A 21,415-nucleotide genomic window follows, 5' to 3' on the forward strand; every position below is an offset into this window, starting at 1 on the left:
ACTTGCAATCACAAACACAACAAAAATAGGGTGGGTCTTAAAAATATACATCTCAGGTGTCAAAGGCCAGAGCAAAGAGGTGCATCATCATCATTTGCCACTGCATAGTAAAGTTGCCAGGCACACTTCTGTGTGAAGGGAGTTCTACAGCTTGGGCACTGCCTCAGAGAATGCCCTCTCCTAAGCCATCACCACCCGGACTTCTGAGCAGTAGTGTAGTGGCAAATTCAGAAGTGCAGGGTTGTGTCATGTTAGTCACAGCCTCGCCCCCTCCTTTTTTGCTGCTGGGTTGAGAATGAGATCATTGTTAGTACCTTCTCTCACAGCAACAGACATCCCTAGCAGCCAATAAGCATGAAAGGGGAGTGTGTTAGCTATTGAGAAGGATGTTCTCAATAGCTGACATCTCCTTTCATTCTGATGGCTCCAATGAGCAGGAAAGGACAAGGAAGCATGTTAGACTCTTCTCAGTGGCTAACATGCTCCCCTTTCATGCCAATTGGCTTGTAAGATCCTGGAGATGGGACCCTGCTTCCAAAAAAAGTAAGGGGTCTAACCCCTCCCCCCAAGGCCCTGGACGACTACACCCCTGCTTCTGAGGTAACTTAGAGATGGAAACAATGCTGAAAAAGGGCCACCAGAATGATCCAGCATTCCATATGAAAAAAAAGGCTGAAGTATTTTAATTGCTTAAATATAATTAAGTAAAGGTGGGGAGAGATACCACAGAGCTGGAGTGGCAATCCTCCTCTAGCATTTTTCTTGGAAAAGTGGTCAGGTTTTGTATATCTCTGATGGGGAGAACCAGAGCGCCAAGAGGATTGGAGGGAAAGGAGTGCTGCAGGAGGACTCTGCACCCACACCCCAGGTCAGGGGAGATTTCTAAGGTCCAGGTTTTGAAGACTAGTGGTCCATATTTGAACCATGGTCTGGAAGCTCCCTGTCCTGCCATAGAGCTTGAAAAATTATTAGTGACATAAAAAAGTAGAGAAAAAGAAAATCTCCATACAGCTAGAGTTTGTGGGTCACCAGTGAAATTGTTGGCAGTAGAGGCAAGACAGACAAAAGAAAGTACAATTTATTTATTTATTTGATTGAACTTTTATACCGCCCATAGCAAGCTCTCTGGGCGGCGTACATAAAAAATAAAACACTTACAAACAATTTAAAAGCAGCTAAGAAACCAACTAATCATCCAATTATAAAAGGTGTGTCGTATGACTGTCTGTTAAAACATTAGATACAAATACAAACTATTAACAGATATAAAAATATTAAATATTATAATATTAAAAATATTAAAATGCCTGGACAAAGAGGAAGGTTTTCACCTGGCGCCGAAAGGATAGTAATGTAGGCGCCAGGCGAACCTCATCAGGAAGGGTGTTCCATAATTCGGGGGCCACCACCGCGAAGGCCTTCTTTCTTGTAGTCGCCTTCCGGGCGTCTCTCTGAGTAGGCATCCGGAGGAGGGCCTTCGACGTTGAGCGCAGTGTACTGGTAGGTTCGTATGCATAATTTAACTGATGGAATTACTACCACAAGATACCACAGTTAGCCTTAGATAGCATTAAAAGAGCATCAGAAAATGTATGGAAGATAGGTCTAATGCAGTGGTTCCCAAACTTTTTCCCCTGTGGAGAGCTTGAAAATTGCTGATAGTCTTTGTGGACCTCTTCATGATTTTTCTGCCTGTATGATTTTTAATGGTATTTTTATTTCTTATATTGTGTTGCATGGTATAACAAGTTGCATTCCATATAATTCAAATCATAATACAATAAAATGCAACATAAGAAATAAAAGATGCAATACAAATACAGTTAAAAATCAATGTGAATAATGTGGAGATGTTGTGGACCATCTGAATGAAAGTTATGGGCCACTGCTTGTCCACAGACCACAGTTTGTGAACCCCTGGTCTCATCAATAGATACTGGCTACAATACAGTAACTGGAGAGGACATTCAGCATTAATTTTTTTTTGGTTAGTCAACTTGCAGACCATTATTGCATATTAAATATCTTAAAGTGGTTTACATATATACAGATAATATAAATAACCAGCAATTAATCAAAAATAAATAAATAAATAAATGCTCAGACAATAAAATACTGAAAATAGTAAGCAGTACAATCCAGGAATCAATAGGAAATAACTGGACCAAAAAGATGCATTTTCAGTAAGTGTCTGAGACATGCTACAAAAGAAGCCTCCCAAATGGGAGGAGTGTAAGAACATTCTGGAGAACAGGAGTTATCACAGAGAAGGCCCAGTTCTGTGTTCCTGCTAGATGGCAGTCTGTGAGTTATAGCATGGCCAGCAGAATCTTTTCCAGTGATCTCAGTGATTGCACAGGTATATACTGGGAAGGAAATCAGCTAGATTGCTTGGTCCCTGTACTCCAAGGGATGTATTCCTCTGCATCTCAGTTTGGAATACAGGTATCCCAGTTGGAATCTAGCAGTCAGCTAGATCACTTGGTCCCTGTATTCCAAGAGGTGTATTCCTCTGCATCCCAGTTGCTGAAGGTCAAATAGCAGGGAAAGGCTGTTGGCATCCTGCCCTGCTTATAAGCTTTCTAGACAGATCTGGCTAAGCCAGTGCTGGGAATGGGATGGTGGACTAGATCAATCTTTTGTCTGATCTTGCAGAAATCTTATGGAGTATTTTGTACATGCTACAAGGATGGTCTTCCCACATACAGTGCCTTGCAAAAGTAATCAGACTCCTAACCAGTGCTCTCAATTTACTGAATTACAAATGGTACACTGTAATTTCATTCTGTATGATATTTTATTTTGAAACACAAACTCAAAATCAATTATTGTAAGGTAACATTGGTTTTATGTTGGGAAATGTTTGTAAGGAACATAAACTGAAACATGTTGTTTCCATAAGTATTAAACCTTTGGGCTATGGAAGCTACCAGTTTACACAGATGAAAGAAACTGCCCTATCGAGGACACAATTATCTTTCCACTGGCCTCCATTTGTAAACCATTAAAGTTGCTGTCACATTGTCAGGATAAAAACCCCACTGTTGAAGGATCATTGGTCAGGCTCTAGATCTGAAGGAAAATGATGACCAAAGAGCATTCTACAGAAGTGAGAGAATTAGGAAAAGGGTACAAACTAATATCCAAGTGTTATCCCCATGAGCACAGTCGGATCAATAATCAGGAAGTGGAAGGTGCATCACCCAGACACTGCCAAGGAAAGGTCATCCCTCAAAACACAGCTCTCAAACAAGAAGGAGACTTGCGAGAGAAGCCACAGAGAGGCCAACAATCACTTGGAAGGAGCTACAGAGTTCAGTGGCTGGGAGTGGAGTAATGGTGCACCAGTCAACCATATCAAGAGCTCTGCATAACACTGTAAGCCTGTATGGGAGACACACCATCCCTACAGTGAAGTATGGTGATGGCAGCATCATACTGTGGGGATGCTTATCAGCAGGGACTGGGCATCTTGTTAAAACTAAAGAAAGAATGGATGGAGCAAAATGCAAGGAAATACTGCACGAGAACCTGCTTCAGTCCACTAAAAAACTGACACTTGAGAGGAAATTCACTTTTCAGCAGGACAGTGATCCCAAGCACAAGGCCAAAGCAACATTGGAGTGGCTCAAGAACAAAAAGGTGACTGTCCTGCAGTGGCCCAGTCAAAGTCCTGATCTAAATCCCATTGAGAATCTGTGGTGCTCTTTGAGAATTGCTGTCCACAAGCGACATCCAACCAACCTGAATGACCTGGAGTGATTCTGCCAAGAAGAATGAGCCAAAATCCCTCCGACACAGTGTGCTGAGCTGGTACGCACCTACCCCAAAAGACTTAAAGCTGTTATTGCAGTGAAAGGGGGCTCTACCAAATATTAATGTGTGAGGGTTGAATACTTATGCAAGCAACATGTTTCAGTTTTTTATGTTTCTTACAAGCATTTCCCAACATAAAACCAATGTCACCTTAAATGTCTTGATTTTGAGTTTCAGTGTTTCAAAATAAAATATCATACAGAATGAAATTACAATGTACCATTTGTAATTCAGTAATAGGAGCACATCGGTCAGGGGTCTGATTACTTGTGCAATGCACTTTATATTACACACATTGCTATTGTGATTATACAGGACAATCTGGTTGGGCAGGAGTCCCAGGCATCTGCTGGATTGTCTATGATGTGCCCACATTGTTTCTTCAAGGCTTGACCATTTGCTTGTTTATGCAAAGACAAATTGCTGCATTGCTCATCCAGCATTGATGTTTTTCCCAGTGTCTGAGATCACCAGATCATCTCTCTGCCTTACCAGTTTACGTTTTAGTTTCTTCAGTATTATTTTTGTGCTCTTCTTCTCATGTGCTATAGTATAAATCTCTACACAATATATACATAGAGAAGGAGCACTGTGCTATTAGTGCTGGATCAAGTTGTATGGATATCAGCCAAAGAAAAAAAATCTGGCTGCAGCATGGTTTTTTTTTGGTCATGCAGAAAGGCCTCTCTGATTACTGGGCACAAGATTCTCGCTTGTGCCTGTCTCTTTAAGGCAATGGGGGGAAAATGGAAAGCAGCATGGCTTATTAATAGCGCTGGTCAGTGCCTTTCTTCTTCTTCATCTTCGAGCCATGACTGCTTTGAACATTGATTCTGTTACATGCACAGCTGGCCTGCAAAAGTCAAGACAGAAACTAAGCACCTTTAGTCTTACTTGGTGAATAAATTTCATAACCAGTTTTATCACCAGTGAAAAGCAAGAAGCAGCCATACCTAGAATATGCCAGGAACAGTTTCATCTTCGAATCAGAAGCATAGCATTAGAGAGAACCTGAAGGCTGTCTAGTCTAAACTACTGTTTAAGGAAGGAATTTCAGAGCTTAGAGCATCCCTAATGATCGGTTGACCAGTCTCTGCTTGAACACCCTCAATAAAGGACAGCTTATAATGTGGTGTAGTGGTTAAGGTGCTGGACTATGACCTGGGAGACCAGGGTTCGAATCCCCTCACAGCTTGAAGCTCACTGGGTGACCTTGGGCCAGTCACTGCCTCTCAGCCTCAGAGGAAGGCAATGGTAAACCCTCTCTGAATACCGCTTACCACGGAAACCCTATTCATGGAGTAGCCATAAGTCAGAATTGACTTGAAGGTAGTCCATTTCCATTTTTTAATAATCCTTTTATGCATTTAATTTCATTGTCTAACTGCTCTTACAGTCAAGACCTTTCTCTTAATATTTAACTGAAATCTATCCTCCTGTACCTAAAGCCTGTTAGCTCTGATTCTGACCTCTTGGACAATAGAAAACAAGTTTTTGTCCTCTACTGTGTGATAGCCCTTTAAGTATTTGAAGAGCATTCTTTCTTTCTCTCTCTCTGGCTGCTTTCACACTGCACTTTATTCCGTTATTCTGATGATTTCTTACCTGGTAACTTGTGCATTATATTTTATCTTTCACACGACGCACAAGCTAGCTCCAGAATTCTAGTGGAAACTAGTAGAAGTTTAGCGCTAATTTCCTTGATAAATGATACCAGAAATAATGCGTTAGCAAGGCTGGGGACCCAGAAGATCACAGGAGTTTTTTGCTAGCTGCAGCCGCTCATGTGACAGGCATCCCAGCATGCAGTGCATTTCCACCCTTTAGTCTTTAGGGGTTTTTTGGCTGATGAACGTTGTACCGGTATTCCAGCATCGGCACAGATAGCAGCATTTCCCACACACACCCCTGTGTCAATACAACTAAAATAATTTGAAAAGTCATATCCTAAAGGGAGAGAGCTTGCATGGCGATCAAATGAGATCTTAGATCTCCTACACAGTGGAAAACAGTGAGCATTTGTATAACGGCTGAGGAACGAAAACAAGCCGTGTGAAAGACAGTTGCGCAAAATGCCGGTATATTGGCTGAAAAAGCTGCTGTTCCTTAATGCAACAGGTACTGCAGTGTGAAAGGGATTTTAGAAATTGGGACAGAAGCTCTACCTTTTTAATCCATTAAACTAATGCAATGTGTGAAAGCAGCCTCTCTCTCTCTCTCTCTCTCTCTCTCACTCACTCAACATACCCAGTTCCTCCCACCACCTTTCCTCATAGGACTTGTTTTTCATACCACTGACTATCTTGATTGTCCTTTTTTCAGCAAGCGCCAGTTTGTCTATACCTTGTTTAATAGCCTTTCATTTGTCCTATAATAGAATATCACTAGGGATAACAGAGGACTCAGGTCTCATGTCCATTCTGTTTTAGGGCATGTCATTTTCATGCCTTTTGTAACTGAAAATAGCATCAGAGGTTGATGTAAACTACACCTGATACAGTGTTGTCTCGCTGATTTGAACCTCATCTGTTCTTCATTTTCTGACTTGATAACATGAGTTAATCTCACCAATGTGGTACTAAGCCTTCTACAATATCCTTTACTTATATTTGGCACAATTATAATGTGTTGTGCACATTTATCATAAACTTTCTCACCCTGGTCACACTCTCCCAAGCCCCCCTTTTCCTCCACAACCCAGTTTAAGGTGAGCCTATACCTATGTATCCTTCATTGTAAAAGAGTTTTCTTTTTAAATATGTTTTATATATGCCACAATTCATTTCCACCAGCTCCATTACTGGCACCGTTTTGCTTAAATTAAATTTCAAAATATCTATCTATTCAGTACAGACATCTTCCTAATCTCTTTGTTAATTTCTATTTAGAAGACAAAAAGTATTTATCCAGGCCAGTTAGTGGAAAACCAATGAGCTGTCTTGGGTGTCTAGAAGAGTGTATTGCTTCTTTTCAGCTTCAACAGGTATGTGATGTGAAGCACTAATGTACAACCCAGGAACAATGTATTCCTAGTTCAAGTGCTTGTAGATTCTGGGGAAACAGGTAATTTTGGCTTCCAGAGCATTTATGTACCACATTGTGCCATCTTACAATGAAGACCTCCAGACTACACACCTCGTCCTTAAGGAGGAGTGTGACCCCAGCCAGAGCAGACCCAGATGCCACCTAACCACCATGTCTCAATTTTGTTGGGATTCAACCAGCATATTAGCCCTCATCAATTTGTTACCTCAAGTTCAATGTTCTATGATTTTCTACCTCCTATTCTATGATCTCCTGTGTGTGCAGTTTTTAATAAGGGCTGCATCTCATTGGAACTCCATGTGTCATTTTCATTTGCTCCTCTTAATAAAATTAAAACTATTACACAAAATTCCACAAAAGCACTAAAAATAAATATTTCTGGGTATGTGTAGCAATTAGGAAACTCAGGCTGACACAGATCTCACTGCATTGTAATGCCAGGGCAGCAGCCATGTGATGTGAAAATTTGGCTTTTATTATTATGAAACGTTGCACTACTTCACATTATTCAGCTCTTTAACCAACAAACTGTAAAAGTCCATTATGCCTCTGAAAGGAAGATACAAATTATGCCCTGGCACTTCAGGCACAATCTTTTTACATATACTCTGTTATTCTCTCAGCCAGCTAGATGCGAGAGCATATAAAACTGTAATTGAAAAAATGAGTGCTTGCAAACTAATTGTACAAAAGACTTTAAAATAAATAACCATAGTCCAGTCTTCTCGGAAAGTCAGCCAGAAGATATTATAAATGTTTCTATCTTTCTTGTCAGTTCCAGGGACAGACTTGATCTGCCTGGCTGATTTTGTTTCTTGCGCAACACCCTTTCTTTTCCAACTATTGACAAAGCTAGGCTCATTCAAGTTTGCACCGCTAGTAGTTTTACTCTCACTTAGTGTGTCTAGTCGTGGAAAAGTTCTCCCTGAGACACCATAACGTGCATATATTGCAGTCTGCATACCGTAGTTATGGAGAGAAAACTTACAGGCAGATTTTCTGAAGTTCTTTAAAAACGTTTTGATGTTTTTAACCTATAGCAGGAGTGATTAACTTAGGAGGCAAGCACGCTATGCATTTGCTCATCAGCAACAGGAATAGGACAGCCAACAATGTTTATGGGAGGAAACAGGCCACACCTTTATTGATTAAAGCAAGCAAGCAGAGTTGGCATGGCAGTAGGGAAAGCATCTGTTTCCATCCCGGCAGCCTTCATTGAGGGAATGTTTAAACAGCCCAGCAAGCAGTTGAGAACCACCCTTGGGAGTTGGCCAGTGTTAGACCTAGGTGAGGTACCTGGCCAACCACATGAGATCCTGCTGGCCAACCGGGTGTTAGTGGTTGCAAGCTGGATGAGGCGGGGCCACTCCCAAGGTAGGCCAGCAAGTATTCCACTAGACCCCTTATGGGGGTTCCCCTGATGTTTGATCCTTCCCAATGTCATTTCCACCATAAGGGGGGGAGCAGCACTTCCTGACCCATCCAAACCCCACCTCACATGCTCAAACCAAGAAATTAAGCTATTGGTAATGTCATCAAGCCAGACGTTGTTACCCTTTGCAGAAAGGTGAACTCCATCAGTGTGATAGAAAACAGAGCAATCACATCTTGTTAGCAGGTGACAGACTACAAGGCCACCCCTCGGTGGTACCAGTTTCACTATAGCTGTGCTGACATGGCAGTGGGCCACTTCAATTCGCCATGCCCCCCTTCATTTCTTCAGTGCATCTTCTGGAGCCACGCATACCAACCCAACATTATAGATGGGTGTTCTTCAATCAGGCAAGGTCAGCTTTTGCTGCCAGTACCAAGTGTATGCCTTTTAGTATGCCAAGGTCATTCTCCCCCAGGTATATGAGAAGTCTGGAGGGCCAAAGCGACCAATCTGTTGATCTAACAGGGGGTGTAGCTCTCTCCACCTCATGCCACACCTGGAGATCACCTGACAGGCCAAACTAGTCAGACCACATTGTAAACCTCTCATGTTATTCAGCCCAATGGATGATGCTGTGACCAGTTATCCACATTCTGTTTCAGCCTGAAATAAATCAGAGGTTACTGGCAGCTTGCGATTTGCTTGAGGGTGAATTTAACTTTTAAAGGCATGTGATTTCCAGTGCCCAGTGACCTTAATTCTGGGTAGAAGGGAGACCCCACTCTGCAGCTGAGGTGGCAGCTCTTATTCTAAAAGAGTGCATATCATACTGTTTTCTGGAAAAACCTGTTTTTGCCAAGCATAGCCTGAATACCCCTGAGAACTGGTGCCTGGTGAGGGGGTATGTGTCTTAAGTGTACAATGAACTGCCTTGGGCTCTGTGGCCTCAAACTGAGATACTCCTTGGTGTCTTGCAGTGGGCAGGGACCCTTGGCTGGAGATGGTCTGAAGGAGAGTGAAGCCTTTTGACTTTCTGGTCTGGTGACAGAGAGCCTAGATTGGACACAATGGTATTGCCCCACTGAAGAGAAATGGCTAAGACACATGCTTTGTTTTCTACTGTGAACTCACTCATTTTCAGGGCCAGGGCCCAAAGAATGCTAAAGTGAACATGACCCTGAAGAGCACAGCCTCATAGCTGGACCAACAAACAATGTGTAGTAGCTCTACTCGGCAAGACAGGATGTCATAAGTGATGGATTACTAGGTGTTTTTTTCTCAGTGGGTCCCATCTCCTCCATCCTTCAATGGCCCTACACGTCTTGAAGAAGTTGCAAGGGTCTGGGAAACCTTACTCCTTGGGGAAAAGGGAGATAGCATCTAGGCAGGAAGCCATGGTCTTGGGGTCTTGTCCCTAAAATTGGACAGGTAACTAAAGACTAAAGCATCAGAAGCCGGCTATGGCTTCTGCAACCCCTGTGTTTTGTTAAAGTCTACAAAATCCTCCCCTACTGCCAGGTATGAATGGAAAATCGAATGTGCAATAGAATCTCACACTCCCTGGGTGGTGATATTTTCCCAATCTGCCACAGGGCTTTTGGGAATGCCTCTGGTTTGGTGTCAGCAATGGGTGCAACTAACAAAATCTGCTTTCCTGAAAGCGAGACAAGGCATTTGTGATGTTGTTGTCTATTCTTGGGACATGGAATGCTGAAAAGGAGTTGTTAGCATCCAGCTACAACAGAATAAATTCACAAACGAGGGATTCACAAACAAGATGACTGCTTGTTAAGGGCCCTCACTACAGCCTAGTTGTCGCACTAGAATTGCACCCTCTTGTTTGTAAAGTGTTCCTTCCACAGGAAAACCACCATTACAGTGGCAAAGAGTTCTAAAAATGTGAGGTCACAGTTGGCCCTCGTGGCCACCCAGTGCTCTGGCCAGCACTTGGCATGCTAGTGGCCTTTGAAATATACCCGTGAACCAAGACTCCCTCAGGCATCAGATTGAACCTGTAAGTAAGTTCCTGCATCCAGACTGTCCTGCCAGAAAAGATCTCATTGAAATGCTTGAGGAAATGGAGCCTGTCAGGCCCAGGATGTGACTCAGGAACCAGACCAACAATTGTAGTTAATTCGTGTTTTATTAGGGTAATGTCCAAACAAAGACTGCGTTTTCTCATGAATCAATACAGGGATACAGTTCCTGCGGCATTGGGAGAAAGTTGACAGAGCAAGGGACTTCTTCCCGCCTGTTCTTTAAGAAGGGGCCAAACGGGCGCGCAATCTTTTGCTCCTCCTTAACTGCCCCTCAGGTACTGCCCGCCTTCCCCCCCTTCTCTCCTGTCTTTTCAGCTGTCTGCGTGTGCGCGGTGAGGGGGGAAGCATCACCCCCTCCTCTTCTGAAGTTTCCGATTCCAGGATGGGGGATAGGGGAGGGGCTGATGGTAAACTGCTTCCCCGCTTTTCGGCTGTGAGCAGCCCTCCCTCTTCCCCCTCTTGCTCTGAGCCTGAAAGAGGGGGAGGCGTGAGAATGTCCAGGGAGGGCTCAGGCTCCCCGTTGCTAAGCGACCTTATCACTGGCAGTTCCTCTGTTTCGTCTTCGCTCCAAAGGGGGGAAGTTCCTCCCCCTTCCCTCTGCCATCCATCCGAATACTCTTCTCCCAACTCTCCGGGATCCAGCTCCCCGGGATTGGGACCCCAGCTCTGCCTTCCGACAGAGCCAGACCAGCAAGTCTTGCTTTATGGATTTTGTGATGCAAATGTGGTGGTGAGAGGAGAGAACCCTAGCCGTGGCGTGAGCAAGCCTAACACAGGTCTGATGACCCTACAGGTGAAATTTAAGTGCCTGAGCAGGACTTGCAGTTCCCAGAGTTGGCATTTTGGCCTGTCTAACATCTCCTGTAAGAGTTTTTGCAGGTTGGCCAACCTGTCAGGAGGAAGGCTGGAGGAAACTGCTGTGGAGTCCAGCTGAATACCTAGATATGTCAGTACAATAGTGGGCCCCTCTTTTATCTGGATCTAAAGGAATCCCGAAATGATCAGGCAGCTTCTGGAATGCTGAAAGCACCTTATGGCACTTGCAGATGTCCAGGGATCCTGCAAGTAGGAAATCATCCAGGTAAAGAATTATCTGGCAACTTCCCAATTCATGGCAGACCACCTACTTCAAGAAGGTAGTAAATGTGTTTAATGCTGAATGCTGCACAGGCAGTGGAGCATTGCATGGGCATACCAGCTACCCCAAAATTTAAACCCAAGGAGGTTGCAATCCCAAGAGTGAACTAGGAGAAGCTAGAAGGCTGACTGAATATCACAGTTAGCCATGAATGCTCCAATGATCTCTACTCTTCAGTCAAAGGGGAGGCACTGAGCATAACTCTGGGGAAATTGCATCTGAGGATACCCTTGGGAATGACAGATTGTGTATGAGCTGGAACTCTCCCAGTGTCCTCTTGGGCACTATGCCCAGGAGTGACGCCCAGAGATCTGATAGAGGGGGTGATGGGAATGGCTGACTATTCTCCTCAGTGCACAGTCTTTTGCTATTTTGTTGGTCACTATCTTGGGGACCTCCTCTAGGATGCACACCTTAACATGGTGAGGGGGTTTGAGAGTCTTGAAGAAGCTGAGAGCAATGCCATCAGGAGTCTAGACCAAGAGGCTAGACTCTTAGCAGGGTCACCCAAGGCAGAATGGTCAAAGCTGAGACACCAGTCTAAGATGCATCCATACTCAGAGGAAGGCAATGGTAAACCACCTCTGAATACCTCTTATCATGAAAACCCTATGAACAGAGTATCCAAAATACAACACATGATAATGCTGGAAGATGAGACCCCCAGGTCAGATGGGACTCATCGAGCTACTGGGGAAAAACAAAGGACAAGCGTGAGTAGCACTGTGACTAATGATGCAACCGGGTCAAAGCCGAAAGGAAGCCCCACCGCTGTTGCGCACAGATGCAAAAGGAGAGTCCAGAGTTGTACAACGTACACAATAGGAACATGGAATGTGAGAAGCATGAACCAGGGAAAGTTAAAAATTGTCAAGCAAGAAATGAAACGCATCAACATTACAATACTTGGCATGAGTGAATTAAAATGGACAGGAATGGGACATTTTCAATCAGGCAACTACAAAATATTTTATGCAGGAAATTAAGAAATGGGGTTGCTTTAATAGTGAGAAGTGATGTAGCAAAACTAATCAGGAGCTATAATGCAGGGTCTGAGCAAGTGATATCAATGAGATTAAACAGGGAACCTTCAACAGCAAACACAGAAGAAGAGGAATTGGAGAGATTTTATGGAGAGGTACAGGAAGAAATTGATCACACACCAAAACAAGATGTGCTGATAATAATGGGGGAATGGAATACAAAAGGAGGGAACAGAGAAGAACTAGGAATTGTGGGAAAATGGGGCTTATGAGATAGAAATGAAGCAGGAGAGAGACTTATTCTGTGAAGCCAATAATTTGTTTCTTGCAAACACGTTTTTTGAGCAATTGAAAAGACGACTGTACACGTAGACATCACCATCAGTATAGGAATCAAATTGATTATATAATTAGTAGCAGAATATGGAGAAGTTCCATACTTTCTGCAAAAACAAGACCAGGAGTAGATTGCAGTACAGATCATGAACTGGTCATATAGAAAATCAGAGTAAAGCTAAAGAAGAACAAAAAAACAATCATAATACCAAAATACAATTTAAAAAACATCCCAGAAGAATATCAAGATCAAATAAGGAACAGATTTGAGGCTTTAAACTTAGTTGATAGAGAACCAGAAGAACTATGGAGTGAAGTCAGAGACTTTATCAGGGAAGAATACAAAAAGACAATACCTCTAGTTAAAAAGAGAGAAAGACCTCAGTGGATGACTGACAAAACTCTTAAAATGGTTAAAGAAAGAAAGAAAGCAAAAGAACAGAGAAACACAGTCAGAACCCTAAATGCAATAATACTGCAACTAGTACGTACAGACAAAGAACTATTACAATAGTTATTCTATAGAAATAGAAGAGGACAACAAAAAAGGTACAACAAGAGCGCTATTCCAAAAGATTTGAGAAATTAAAGGGAAATTTAAACCAAGTGTAGGGATGTTGAATAATCAACAGGGGAACACACTGACTGATCAAGATGAAATAAAAGGAAGATGGAAGCTATACACTGAAGAACTCTATAAAAGAGATGCCAGGATGACAGATTCATTCACGAGGAACCGTATGATGAAGAACCAGAAATTTTAGAATGTGAGGTGAAAGCTGCTCTTAAAAAACTTGGGAGAAACAAATCACCAGGAACAGATTGCATACAATAGAGTTGCTACAAGCTACTGAGTCTGAAACTGTCCAAATTTTGACAAACAATTATCAACAAATATGGAAAACTAAACGGAGGCCCACAGATTGGAAGCCTTCAATATATATCCCAATTCCAAAGAAGGGGGATCCCAGGGAATCCAGCAATTATCGAACTATTGCCTTAATATCCCATGCAAGTAAAGTAATGCTCAAGATTCTACATCAAAGGCTCTTACCATATATGAAGCGAGAAGTACCAGATGTCAAAGCTGGATTTAGAAAAGGAAGAAGCACCAGAGATCATATTGCAAACAAATGTTGGATAATGGAATGGACCAAGGAATTTCAGAAGAAAATCACGCTATGCTTTATAGATTACAGCAAAGGCTTGGATTGTGTAGATCATGAGAAACTATGGAATGCTTTAAAAGAAACGGGGGTGCCACAGCATCTGATTGTTCTGATGCGCAGCCTATACTCTGCACAAGAGGCTACTGTAAGGACAGAATATGGAGAAACGATTGGTTTCCAATCGTAAAGGGTGTGAGACAGAGGTGTATTTTATCACCCTATTTGTTTAATCTATACACAGAACATATCATACGGAAAGTGGGATTGGACCAAGATGAAGGAGATGTGAAAATTGGAGGAGAAATATCAATAATTTAAGATATGCAGACAATACTATACTCTTAGCAGAAACCAGTAATGATTTGAAATGAATGCTGATGAAAGTTAAAGAGGAAAGCACAAAAGCAGGGCTACAGCTGAACGTCAAAAAGACTAAAGTAATGACAACAGAAGATTTATGTAAATTTGAAATTGACAATGAGGACATTGAACTTGTCAAGGATTATCAATACCTCAGCACAGTCATTAACCAAAATGGAGATAATAGTCTGGAAATGAGAAGAAGGCTAGGACTGGGGAGGGCAGCTGTGAGAGAACTAGAAAAGGTCCTCAAATGCTCAAATGTATCACTGAACACTAAAGTCAGGATCATTCAGACAATGGTATTCCTGATCTCTGTGTATGGATGTGAAAGTTGGACAGTGAAAAAGCAGATGAGAGAAAAATAAACTCATTTGAGATGTATTGTTGGAGGAGAGTTTTGCAGTACCATGGACCACACAAATAATTGGGTGTTAGAACAAATTAAACCAGAACTATCACTAGAAGCTAAAATGATGAAGCTGAGGTTATCATACTTTGCACACATAATGCAAAAACATGATTCATTAGAAAAGATAATAATGCTGGGAAGAACAGAAGGGAGTAGAAAAAGAGGAAGGCCAAACAAGAGATGGATTGATTCCATAAAAGGAAGCCACAGACCTGAACTTACAAGATCTGAACAGGGTGGTTCATGACAGATGCTCTTGGAGGTCACTGATTCATAGGGTCGCCATAAGTCGTAGTCGACTTGGAGGCACATAACAACAATAACAAATCACTAGAAGCTGAAATGATGAAACTGAGGTTATCATACTTTGGACACATAATGAGAAGACATGATTCACTAGAAAAGACAATAATGCTGGGAAAAACAGAAGGGAGTAGAAAAAGAGGAAGACCAAACAAGAGATGGATTGATTCCAAAAAGGAAGCCACAGGCCTGAACTTACAAGATATGAAGAGGGTGGTTTATAGGAGGTCGCTGATTCATAAGGTTGCCATAAGTCATAATTGAGTTGAAGGCACATAACGGCATCTTGGGGAACTCAGCTACAGACTTTTGGTTGGGAGTTCTTGAGGCTCTATGGCAGCCAGAAGAAGGGATGTAGAAGCCCACAGTGAAACCTTGCCAAATGTATTGTGTTGCCCTATGATCAGGGTAGATATAAAGGAAGGGGTGGAGGGCCCAGGGACGCACAGGTGTGGGTGCAAATTCTAGGTGCCTGACCCCTGGCACAGCACCCACATTACTGGGGAGGGGCTACATAGGTGGGGTTGTCTCTCTTATTAAGACTGACCAAAACTCCAAAAGGAGCCCTGACCTAGGGGCTGGAGCATATAGATGTAGAATTCGGGCCAGAACAAAATTTGTGCTCATGAATATACTGCCCTTGCACCTGGTTCAATTTAATTTGCCCTGATTGAACTGTCAACAAGTTTTCCTCGCCCAGTCTTGATGAGGAGATCTCAAATTGCTCCTGCCATCACCGGACACAGGCCTGCCCCTGCTATCTTCCCTGGCCTGTTGCAGAGTAAATCCTATCACATATACTTGCTACTGACTGCCTTGTGGCAGAATCCTCATCATATGTAATTGTGACTGTGTCCCCAGCCTGGCTGCATGCTCTGTAAAGTGAACTCATGTGGTTAACAAGGTCAAGGTAAGCTGCCTGTACTGCTGCAATGAAAATCAAGTGCCCTTGGGCCCAGTTGTTGATAGGCCTTTCAGTGTGTCTCCTGCACCCTTTTCTGGGCCTGCAGCTGGACTGGTTCTCCTTCTTGAATCTTAATAAGGAGAATACATCCACATAGTGGCCGTCTAAAATATTTTTGGGTCCTTGGGAGCAGGTGCTTCCCTGGGGGGTCATCAGCATTCTTGATGAGAGGCCCCTGGATCCCCTAAGCCAGGGAGTCTAGGTTGTCCCCCCCAGACCTCCGCAGGGGAAGCTGTTGATGCAGTCAACTCCCTACACTTGTGTGAGGCACTTGGCCCTCCAGTTGGAATCCTTGGATCTACAGTAGGTTAACCCTTCATAGGGGGAATCCACATCCCAGGAAAATATCTCACCCAGTGATCACTCATTGAGTCAGTCCCCTTTTTGTGACTTCACCTGTAGAACATGACATAAATGTGCTCTATCCAGGCTCCTTTCCATTAGATGGTCCCACGGAGTGCAGGGTACTGTTAGATGCAGCTGCAGTTCTTTTCCTAGTCCATTGCCCCTCAGGGGACCCTTCTTCACCCACAATGGATGGCTGTTGTTGCCCACCAGCCTGAAGCTGCCCTACTATCTCCTGAATCTCCTTTACCACATGCCAAATGTTCAGATTGTCTGGCATATTGGGGGGAATGGCAGAGGCCTAAGAGACAGAAGCTAGCTGCTTGCCTCTCCTGCTCCCAGCACCCCTTTTACATGGCAGAGAGAGGGAAGGTTTACTGACTGCCACAACATGCTTTTCAGGGGCCATGTTAGCTGAAAGAAAAGCTGCAAAACCAACAAGTTAGTTTAGCACACATGTCATCTGAAGAGATAAGGCGTGAGTACCTACAAACCCTCTTACGTTAGGAAAACAGCAGGAGTAAACAGTGATTTGGGTAATAGCCCTCATAATCATGACAGCACCAGCCCTGTTACTGTAGTGCTGCTGGGATAGGGTGTGCAGTGTCAAATGAACATCTGTGAAGATCTCATGAGACTGCCTTGTCCTTTGACATAGTATGGTATGTTTTGCTTGGGAAAAGTAGGATATAGCAAACCTTGGAAGCTGCCTTATACTGTGTCAGATTACTTGCCTACATATCTAGCTCATCATTGTCTACCTGAGTGGTAGCAGCTCTCTAGGGTTCCAACTATGAGTCTCCACAGGCCTACCTAAAGGGACCTGGGACTAACATTGGGACCTTCTACGTGCAAGGCAGATGCCCTGTCACCAACTATGGCCCTCTCTCTTGCTGCAAGGCTGGGGCTTTGACCGTGGGATGGCCCCTCCCTGGCATGGGTTGACCCTGGGACCCCTTGCATGAAAGGCAGATGCTCTACCACAGAATTAAAACCTCTTCCCCCTGCAAGGCTGTTGCTCTCAGGGAGGCTCTCCCACCATTTGGCCTCACTCTTCTTCCCCTATCCCCACCTGGCAGTCATCTGCCCATTGTACCTAACCACAGCCTCCGCTGGGGGTGGGTGGGGATGTGATCATGCCTAGCCTCGCCCTCCTTACTTGTCAGGCCAATGGGGGGAAGGGGCACCAGGCTGGGAGGCAGCCGGACAGCAGTTCCCAAAATCCTGCCCCCCTCCTAATAATGGTGTCTGTGGGAGCAGGCCTGCACTGAGCCTCACAGAAGGAAGAAGAGCCACCCAGTCACTCTGCATGGTGCTGGCTTTTTTGGGGGGGGAGGCCACAGCATGGCTGCCAGGGAGCCCACGTCCAATACCAGTCTTCTGATCTGATACATGTGGATACATGTGGCTCTCCAATGGATGCTCTGATTACGTCCTCAAGGGATAAGCTACCCCCCATTTCTTTTGAAAGGAGATCATTGGAAGTTTCTTGGCACTTTGTAGCATGTGCATCTATTCAGAGATGCATAGTTTGAAAATAGGTTAAACACTTCAAAATATATCCAGATTCGCTATCCCAAGATTGCTCTTTCTGAGCTTGCAAAGGCCAAAAAAACACAGGTCTTTGTTTCTGTGTCTCATTCAAAAATAGCAGTCTATTCTGTTTGTGTTATTTTATAGATCCCTAGCCAAGCTTTGCCCTCTGGCTGGAAGGGTGGTTGGTCAAGGAAGAGCCATTTACTCTTACCATCTCCTAGTCTTCCTGGGCTATTGTCTTGTAATTTTCCTAGTACTAGCAATTTTGTCAGGACTATTAGGGAACATTTGCAGTTGTTCTTGCCCCATCAACCTTATCCTGTCAAAGCGCCATTCTTACAACAATGTGTTATGAAAGCTTAACACTTAAACACTGCATGTCTAGTGACAGGCCTCAAAGACAAGACCCACATACCACTTAGACCTCAGCTACCAGTTATAACTGTCACTGGTTACAATAGTTCCATCCAACCACTTCTCTCTGGCAAAGAGAGGGAAAGGGACATAGCTCAGTGGAAGAGCATCTGCTTTGCATGAAGAAGGTTCTAGGTTCAATCCCCAATGGCATTTCCAGGTAGGCCTGGGAGAGACTCCAGTCTGAAATCCCGGAGAGCCACTGCCAGTCACTGTAGACAGTACTGAGCTAGATGGACCATTGTTCTGACTTGGTGTAAGGCAGCTTCCTATGTTCAGATATGATGTTGACTGAAGAACACATTGTTAGCTTCAGGTTTGGGCAAGATGTGTTCAATGGGTACTCTCCTTACGGGGGCCCACTACCTCCTTGCTGTTCTTGTATTTACTCATCATCTCCTTTTGGGCCCAATCTGCACAGCTGCCAACTGGGAGAAGGAAAGGTGAATGAAAGCTGTTTATCTGTCTGGTGGGTACAGGTGAATGGAAAATAATGGCAAGGAGGAGGGGCAGCTGGACAAGGGAACTTTGACAGTTGTCCTCAGCAGTGTAGGTCTGAGTAGGTGCTCAACATCACTGACCTCTGATCCTGGCCTTGCACACATCTTAGGCCTAAGGTCATGTGGCCATTTGTATGAAATGGTTATATATGAAGCTGCTATTAAATCAAGTGGTCAGTTGTCCACAGAAAACTGTTAAAATGTGGATTGAGCCAAGTTTTTAATCATGCTCTCTGTGTATTATTTATTTATTTATTATTTGATTTATATCCCGCCCTTCCTCCTGGCAGGAGCCCATGCAGACTGAGCACACATTAAAAGAAATACTTGTTCATTAGAGAGTCGTATATATAAAAAAATCCTTGTGTTTTTTCTGCCCAAGACAGAGGGCAGAAACTAAAGGAACAGAATTTGTAAAGTTAGCTAGGTTGCTGACTTATCGTATATCACCTTTAGTTAAGGAACTGCACTGGCTACTAATATGCTCCCAGACCAAGTTTAAGATTTTGTTAGTAGTATAGGAAGCCCTAAACAATTTGGGACCAGATTATCTCAGGGACTGCCTTACCCCATATGTTCCTGCCCAGTCACTGTGGTTTTTAGGAGAAGTGCTTTTAGTGGTGCTGTATTTTTCTGAGGTCTGCTCCAAAGTAAACAGAAGCAGGGCTTTCAGTATTGCAGCACCTGCCTCATGGAATTCTGTATTAATAACAGGCAAGGACCAACTATGTTAAGATTCAGATGCTTGCTTTAAGACTTTTTTGTTTGCACAGAAATTTCCTGAAGTGTGATCCCAGCTGTATGTTACATTTATGTGATTTTTTCTACATTTTATATTGTTTTTATTCTTTGTTGTACTACTTTTAATGTTAAGAGATACATTTGTGTAATAAAGGACAATCCTGACTCATTGCTGTCTTTGAGCATTGCTAATTTAATAACACCTACTATGATCAATTAAAAGAATCATAGTTCTTTAACTAGGATGGCTCCAGACTTTTTGCTAGGGTGCATTCTGGCGCACACTCTTCATGCGAGTGTGCTAACTATGCTGTATACTGGAAGAAGTGAAAGAGCCTACATTAACACACTCTGTTGATAGTGACTGGCTTTTTATGTGAATTTAGGGCCAAACCATCGACAATGTCTCAATCATGTCAGGGTTTTTAAAAAAGTAATAAAAGGTGTAGGGCACATGGTTTTGATCAGGATAATGCTAGGGGAGGAAATGATTAGACCTCCCCATACTATGGGGTGAAAACTATATCTAATTTGGCCCTTCAGACAGAACCCACTTAAGACAGAACCCAGGAAGCACTCCAGCTTGATTTCCGCTTTAAGCCAGATGTGTTAGAATCAGTATAAGAGCCCAAACATACATACAACATCTCTAGTGATGAGACCACAAAAATATTGCAGACATAAAGGGCAAAGTTCATTTTTTGGAGAAGGGGAGCTTTGTCCTATATGTTAGATTTCTGAAAGATAAATAAAGGTACAAGTCACACTATAGCTTTCATCCTTAATATATTTCCTCCAAAGGTATACTTCACATTACAGCTTTATAATCTGTTCAGGCATCTTTAAGATTACAGCCTTATTTTAATTTCCAGCATATGATTCAGTTATCATTTGTATGCCTTTTCACCCCAAATAACCACAGGGTCCAACAGCACTGGGTGGGATAGGACTACTTGTGTCAACCTTCTTCTGTCGTCTTGTGTCTTCACTGTCTTCTGGCACCGTCTATGTATATTCTTTGAATTGTGCTCCCCCAGGTGGCTATGTATTCTGCTTTGATAATAGATTTGGTTAGCTTGCATAGTCCAAATAAGATGATGCAAATGATTTTATTATCCCCATCCACCCCAATATGCATTGAGTAAAAATGTTAATTGAGTGCACCATTTCTGCTGAGCTTTCACATTTTACTACATGTGGGGCTCCTTTATCATAAATACTAAACTATTTTGCAGCATCAGTGGCATACGTAGTATTCCTTGTTGAGCTAGCAGTTGCAGAGCATTTGAATCTTTGTACAATCCTGCAATCCGCTAATGTGATATTTAATGAGGAGACATCAGTCTGGAGAAAGGTAGTCAATATAAATCAGTGTTTACAAAGTGTGATTAACTCTGAAATATTTCATCAATGCTGTGGTCCCAGGCAGACTCTATGCTAATTACTAGAATCTGTGCATGTTTCAGGGGACTTCCACAGACTCTGAGTGCAGCAAACATGGAGCAGCAAAATTGCAATTATGCCTGGACTGTCTCTGATGACAATTTATGCATTTTGTGTGATGACCTCCCTCTTCCCAAGAGAGCAATAAACAGAATGCATTTTCATTAAGATACTAATGCACTTAATCACAGGGGGAAAGGGTTAGAAAGTAACAAAATACCTTTAAAGCAAGATGGGGCAGCACTGATGAGGAAAGACATTTTTATTCTTCCCATGAAACATTGACATCGCAAACAGCATCATACTGAATGGAATTATGAATATCAGGATACAAGTATTATTATTATTATTATTATTTTGTATTTTCTTGTAAACCTCCTTAAATAGGCCCCTATGCAAGAGGTGTTCAGAAGGTGACAACTAGGGAGAAGGCCTTTTCTGTTGTGTCTCCCCACCTGTGGGGCACTCTCCAGCAAGATTGCTTTCAGTGCTAGAT

The 21,415-nt window shown here is 43.0% G+C and overlaps 1 protein-coding gene across 9 annotated transcripts in view; it reads left to right on the forward strand.

Annotated features, from left to right (window-relative positions):
• The window catches only part of ESRRG (estrogen related receptor gamma), a 791,879-nt gene that overhangs the window by 535,746 nt on the left and 234,718 nt on the right, over positions 1–21,415 (forward strand). The window lies entirely within an intron of this gene.

The sequence above is a fragment of the Rhineura floridana genome, chromosome 4 (assembly GCF_030035675.1).
Source record: "Rhineura floridana isolate rRhiFlo1 chromosome 4, rRhiFlo1.hap2, whole genome shotgun sequence".
NCBI lineage: Eukaryota > Metazoa > Chordata > Lepidosauria > Squamata > Rhineuridae > Rhineura > Rhineura floridana.